The sequence below is a fragment of the Nerophis lumbriciformis genome, linkage group LG16 (assembly GCF_033978685.3).
Source record: "Nerophis lumbriciformis linkage group LG16, RoL_Nlum_v2.1, whole genome shotgun sequence".
Classification (NCBI taxonomy): domain Eukaryota; kingdom Metazoa; phylum Chordata; class Actinopteri; order Syngnathiformes; family Syngnathidae; genus Nerophis; species Nerophis lumbriciformis.
Genome location: NC_084563.2, coordinates 10,242,099 through 10,249,598, shown reverse-complemented (window position 1 = coordinate 10,249,598; position 7,500 = coordinate 10,242,099). Strand labels below are relative to the sequence as shown.

Genomic DNA, 7,500 nt, shown 5'->3' with positions numbered 1-7,500 from the left:
CGCATCTCTAATATATATATATATATATATATATATATATATATATATATATATATATATATATATATATATATATATATACATACAGTATATATACAGTATATACATATATATACAGTATATACATATATACATATATATATATATATATATATATATATATATATATATATATATATATATATATATATATATATATATATATATAATAATTCACACACACATTATACAAGCAGTCCTGAAAGGTGTTTACTTGTCTGCGATATCATGTGCGATACAAGCAGTCCCGTGGCGTGTTTACTTGTGTGCGACATCATTTGCGATACAAGCAGTCCCGCAGCGTGTTTGCTTGTCTGCGATTTCATGCGATACAAGCAGTCCTGCAGCATGTTTACTTGTGTGTGGTATCATGTGCGATACAAGCAGTCCTGCAGTGTTTGTGTGCGATATCGTGTACGATACAAGCGGTCCCGAAGCGTGTTTACGTGTGTGCGATATCATGTGCGATACAAGCAGTTCTGCAGCTTGTTTACTTGCGTGTGATATCATGTACGATACGAGCAGTCCTGAAGTGTGTTTACTTGAGTGTGATATCATGTATAACTATTTCCTGCACCCATTAAAGAGCTATGGACACTCTAATGACAATCACCTAATTGTGAACATTTTTGGCACATGCCCTATAGCGCCTCTATATCCAGGGCAACCTCCAGTACAATTGCAAAATGATATAAATGTGTCTCCAGCTCTGCCCAGAGACTTATCAAAACTCAAATGTTTATTTATATCTACCCAATTCACAAAATGAGTGGACTTCAGCATGCCAAAGAATTAAAAGTAAATCAATTGCCAAGTAGAGGCTGTTGATTGCTTTACTTCTACAACACCCAAAACCAGTGAAGGTGGGTGCCATGATTGGGTATAAAAGCAGCTTCCATTAAATGTTCAGTCATTCACAAACAAGGATGGGGGCGAGAGTCACTATTTTGTGAACAAATGCATGAGCAAATAGTCGAACAGTTTAAGAACAACATGTCTCAAAGAGCTATTGCAAGGAATTTAGGGATTCCACCATCTGAGGTCTGTAATATCATCAAAAGGTTCAGAGAATCTGGAGAAATCACTGCATGTAACATTGAATGCCGGTGACCTTGGATCCCTCAGGCGGTACTGCACCAAAAAGCGACATCAGCGTGTAAAGGATATCACCACATGGGCTCAAGAACACTTCAGAAAACCACTGTCAGTAACTACAGTTTGTCGCTACATCTGTAAGTGCACGTTAAAACTCTACTATGCAAAGCGAAAGCCATTTATCAACAACACCCAGAAACGCCGCCTTGTTTGCTGGGCTCGAGCTCATCTAAGATGGACTGATGCAAAGTGGAAAAGTGTTCTGATGAGTCCACATTTCAAATTGTTTTTGGAAACTGTGGAAGTCGTGCCCTCCGGAACAAAAAGGAAATGAACCATCCGGATTGTTATAGGCGCAAAGTTGAAAAGCCAGCATCTGTGATGACATGGGGGTGTATTAGTGCCCAAGGCATGGGTAACATACACATCTGTGAAGGCACCATTAATGCTGAAAGGTACATACAGGTTTTGGAGCAACATATGTTGCCATCCAAGCAACGTTATCATGGACGCCCCTGCTTATTTCAGCAAGACAATGCCAAGCCACGTGTTACAACAGCGTGGCTTCATATTAAAAGAAAGCGGGTACTAGACTGGCTTGCCTGTAGTCCAGACCTGTCTCCCATTGAAAATGTGTGGCGCATTATGAAACCTAAAATACCACAACGGAGACCCCCGGACTGTTGAACAACTTAAGATGTACATCAAGCAAGAATGGGAAAGAATTCCACCTGAAAAGCTTCAAAAAATGACCTCCTCAGTTCCCAAACCTTTACTGAGTGTTGTTAAAAGGAAAGGCCATGTAACACAGTGGTAAAAAGTGGTAAAAAAAAAAAAAAAAGTTTCTTAGTTCGAACATTAAATATCTTGTCTTTGCAGTCTATTCAATTGAATATAAGTTGAAAAGGATTTGCAAATCATTGTATTCTCTTTTTTTTTAATCTACGAATTACACAAAGTGCTAACTTCACTGGTTTTGGGTATTGTACTTTTGTCCGGAAATGTGGAACCAAATCCTGGACCTGAGCTTCATTGCTCCCAGAGACCCTCTGATTTTAAATCATCGTCTGGTCTTAAATATTTTAATTTGAATGATTGAACGAATACCAAAGATGGACATTCAACAGGAGCAGATGTTTTGATTTCGGAAACTTGGCTTACTAAAGTCTATTACAAATCAAGACAATAACATTAATGGGTATACTGTAATGTTTACCGCACCGATAGGCCAAAAAAAAAGGTCAATCCAGATTTAATGCTTCAATTGGAATGTTTGGCTCTGGATGTAGAAATAGTCAAATCACTACATATTACAGACCTCCATCTGCTTCAAAGGAGGCGCTAAAGTCCTTAAAACAGCTTTTAGATAAGTTAAATTACACGGAATTACTTCTGTCAGGAGATTTTAACTGGGACTTGTTAGAATGCAGCTTTAAAAGGTTTGGTGATTCTGTCAAGCTCACCCAGTTGGTCAACTTTCCCTGATCCCAAAAGTCCAGACAAATCTACCTTGATTGATTTGATTTGAACTAATGTGCCTCATAAGTTCTCTTCCCTCGGGTATATTCTGTAATGGTTTGAGTGATCATTGTATTGCATTGAATGATACTAGGATTCAGGGGCGTCACTAGCTTTTAAGGACAGGGGGGGGCTTTGCCCCCAGGAGATGCACAGGATGCGAGCGAATGTTACGCACGAGCACAAAACTTCACAAACGGCTAACAAAGACTTAGAAATTATTCATTGTTATTATTATTATTTTAAAAAAATGCACGGGACGAAATGAAATGCTCCCCGGGACGATGGCTTTTAACCATATATTTTCTTTTTATGTATTTATTAATTTTACATTTTATATTAAATGTCTTGGTTTTTCCTCCCTCTGAAAATCCTATTAAATGTTTAACAAGCCATCCTATAATAATAAAACAGCTATTAATGTAACAATACAATAAAACAAATATATTTAATGATGTTTTTTTCATTATTTTAACAATAGGCTAATGTATATTACTTTATATAGATTCTACAAGAAACACAAAACTTAAAAAATAAATGATTTAAAATTACACACACAAGGTTTTGTGCAGCTTCACTCATTGTAAAGGAAGATAATGTGCTTCGTACACCTGCAGGACCGCAAGCAAGGTCGCAGAGAAAATGCGGGCTGGAATTTGAGTGATGTGGGCATTTTCTATATGAACAAGTGGAATGGATTGGATACCGACGCACGAAAGGGGCTCTTTACCTTACGCTACGAAGTGAGGGGAAACTGAGTGAATAATAACAGGTTATATGATTATTTATTTAAACTCATATTTGGGCCACTTTATAATGAATATGTCGGCATTTATTTGTAAAAAAACCCCCCCAAAAAACACCAAATTATTTAGGGGGGCTTGAGCCCCCCTAAAATAGGCCTAACAACGCCAATGCTAGGATTCCTAAGTGCAAACCTCGCATTGTTTGTAGAAGGAATCTTAAGCATTTCAATGAACAAGCTTTTCATCATGATTTGTCTGTTGTGGACTGGGAACATATACATCTAATACCAGATGTAGAGCTCGCTTGGACATTTTTCCAAGACATTTTCATGCAGATTATTAATAAACATGCAGCTTTTAAGAAATACAGAGTGAAGGGACGAGAAAATCCCTGGTTTTCTCCAGAACTTGCAGATATCTTAGTCCAAGGCATGGACTTAGGCAAGACAAAGTATCGTATTTTTCGGAGTATAAGTCGCACCGGACTTGGAGAAGGCATTTGACCGTGTCCCTCGGGAGGTCCTGTGGGGAGTGCTCAGAGAGTATGGGGTATCGGACTGTCTGATTGTGGCTGTCCGCTCCCTGTACGATCAGTGTCAGAGCTTGGTCCGCATTGCCGGCAGTAAGTCGGACACGTTTCCAGTGAAGGTTGGACTCCGCCAAGGCTGCCCTTTGTCACCGATTCAGTTCATAACTTTTATGGACAGAATTTCTAGGCGCAGTCAAGGCGTTGAGGGGATCCGGTTTGGTGACTGCAGGATTAGGTCTCTGCTTTTTGCAGATGATGTGGTCCTGATGGCTTCATCTGGCCAGGATCTTCAGCTCTCGCTGGATCGGTTCGCAGCCGAGTGTGAAGCGACTGGGATGAGAATCAGCACCTCCAAGTCCGAGTCCATGGTTCTCGCCCGGAAAAGGGTGGAGTACCATCTCCGGGTTGGGGAGGAGACCCTGCCTCAAGTGGAGGAGTTCAAGTACCTGGGAGTCTTGTTCACGAGTGAGGGAAAAGTGGATCGTGAGATCGACAGGCGGATCGGTGCAGCATCTTCAGTAATGCGGACGCTGTATCGATCTTTTGTGGTGAAGAAGGAGCTGAGCCGGAAGGCAAAGCTCTCAATTTACCGGTCGATCTACGTTCCCATCCTCACCTATGGTCATGAGCTTTGGGTTATGACCGAAAGGACAAGATCACGGGTACAGGCGGCCGAAATGAGTTTCCTCCGCCGGGTGGCGGGGCTCTCCCTTAGAGATAGGGTGAGAAGCTCTGCCATCCGGGGGGAGCTCAAAGTAAAGCCACTGCTCCTCCACATCGAGAGGAGCCAGATGAGGTGGTTCGGGCATCTGGTCAGGATGCCACCCGAACGCCTCCCTCGGGTAGGAGGCCACGGGGAAGACCCAGGACACGTTGGGAAGACTATGTCTCCCGGCTGGCCTGGGAACGCCTCGGGATCCCCCGGGAGGAGCTGGACGAAGTGGCTGGGGAGAGGAAAGTCTGGGCTTCCCTGCTTAGGCTGCTGCCCCCGCGACCCGACCTCGGATAAGCGGAAGAAGATGGATGGATGGATGGAAGTCACACCGGAGTACAAGTCGCACATGCCGAAAATGCATAATAAAAAAGGAAAAAAATACATATATAAGTCGCACTGGAGCCTGGCCAAACTATGAAAAAAACTGCGACTTATAGTCCGAAAAATACGGTAATCCTGCCACTGATTGGTCATATTTTAGACAGCTTCCAAATCAATGCACTTCCCTTATCAAAAAGACCAAATGTGTTGTCTGTCACCACTGAGAATCTCAACAACCCACATTTATTTTGGAAAGTGATCAAATCTCTGTCTGTGACTAAAAACCAGTGGCAGACCGCGCGTTTCCCACCTAGGCCTTCGGTGATGTCCGACTTCAATGATTACCTCTCAAAATACCATCATTGATGTCATCACATGACCAATGCCGGAGAAATACTATACAGGAACACATTTTCTGGCGCGTTTAAAAACCAATTAAAACGCATCAGCAATTACCTACTCAGTGGCCTAGTGGTTTAGGCTAGGTTGTGAGTTCAAACCCCGGCTGAGTCATACCAAAGACTATAAAAATGGGACCTATTACCTCCCTGCTTGGCACTCAGCATCAAGGGTTGGAATTGGGGGTTAAATCACCAAAAATTATTCTCGGGCGCGCCCACCGCTGCTGCCCGCTGCTCCCCTCACCTCTTAGGGGGTGATCAAGGGTGATGGGTCAAATGCAGAGAATAATTAAAGTGTGTGTGTGACAATCATTGGTACTTTAACTTAACTTTAATTAAAACATACCCGTAAATGTCTCTTCTTGGCTTATGCAACTTCCGGTCAATAAAGTTTGATTCAAAGTGTACACTTCTCAAAGATGTAGTAGCTGCCCTGACCACATGATGGTGACAAACACACATGTAAATAAATAAGAAATAAATAACAATGTTAATTAAAGCTGCAAGCAGCATTGGTCGGGCCCGCGTATTTGGCAGGTGCTAGTCCTAAGTGTCCCAATACTTTTGTGTACTTTTAGTCTGAAGTGTCCCAAGACTTTTGTCTAGTGTACCTACCTTGTCTGCATTGTGTGGGCACGTTGGTGCTTCCTGCGTTTAAGCAGCCATCTTAAAAAAACAGCAGCGCACCGGGTCTTTGAAGGGTCATAAAATCAAAACCGGAGCAGGTATTAAAAAGCTGTTCTGTTATTTTATACACAAGGGTTTAATCTCTCTCCTGTGTTAGTTTGAAGGCGAAACGACAAATGCGCTCAGAGGAGATAGTTTTTGAAGGAAGGTGACCGGTTTTTACAAAAAATTTGTTTTGAAGGGGGAATAGCAAACTTCCTGTGGATTTTTGCTGGGGGTTGTCAATTTATGAAATGTAGGTCTAAGTGAGCCCTACATAGAGGTTTTTGTTTCATGTCTCTCCGACCTTCCCAGTGGGAGTTAAAAATTGCGCTAGAGCACAATTTTGAGATTTGGGGTTAGGTTTTTTTATTAGATCGTAATTTTTGCCAGTCCTGATGTGTGTGTTCAGTTCGGCGAGTTTTGAAGCGTGTTAAAGGGGTCAAATTACAGCTCAAAGAGGCAAAAGTGACTGTTTTTAGTACTTTTTTGTCTTGAAGGGGGAATTGCCAACTTCCTGTTGATTTCTGCCCAAGGATGTACAATTATGAAATTTAGGTCTAAATCAGACCTACATAGATAATTTTGTTTCATGTCTTTCCGACCTTCCTAGTGGGAGTTACAGGCAGTCTAGTTTTATTTTTTCCTAGGGGGCGCTAGAGCGCAATTTTGAGTTTTGGGGTTCGTTTTTTTTATTAAAAGACAATTTTCGCAGGTCCTGTTGTGTGGGTCAAATATGTTGAGTTTTGAAGCATGTTAAGTGGGTCAAATTAGTGCTCAAAGAGGTGGCCGGTATAATAATAATAATAAAACCTTACAAATTCAATAGGTCCTTATGTCCCATTGCATAAGGACTCCCTTTGGGAGTCCTTATGCAATGGGCCATGCGGGCCCTAATTAAATGACAAGCATGACGCACTTTCACAACAAGAGTTTACAACTTTTAGTCGTAACAGAACAGCGACTGTCAACAACTTGTGATCTGATTGGCTAACGGTCCCGGTGAGTATCCAATCGCAGGACGCGTAAATCTCACGTTCAACGTGAGGCCTTACTGACAACAACTCGTGATCTGATTGGCTATCGCAACTGTCTATCAACTGTATGTCCCTCGCATTGTTGATTCTGAAGGCGTCGGGCAGATTTGGTACAGCATGGCAACATAAGCTAGCTGGATTCTGATTGGATACAAACTAGAACTAAAAACAATGCTAAAAGGAGCATAACATGACATTAAGAGAATATGAATACTTTTAGATATTTAGGGAAAATAAATGAACAAATACTTTTATCTTTAATTATGATCATGATTTCTGGTTAGCAGAGAAGGCCTTGACGACACACCCCTGCTAAAAACACAGCAACTTTTCCCACATTTGTACTTCAACAATCATTGCCAGTTAATGATCGAAACTGAAAGTCTTGAATTGTTTTAAGCAGCATTTTGCATCGTCCGCTTCTCCGTTTGAC

General features: G+C 41.6%; 1 long non-coding RNA gene across 1 annotated transcript in view; it reads right to left on the bottom strand.

The window, feature by feature from the left end:
* LOC133616983 (uncharacterized) overlaps positions 1-7,500 on the bottom strand; it is a 166,668-nt gene that overhangs the window by 132,719 nt on the left and 26,449 nt on the right. The gene's annotated exons all lie outside the window — the stretch shown is intronic.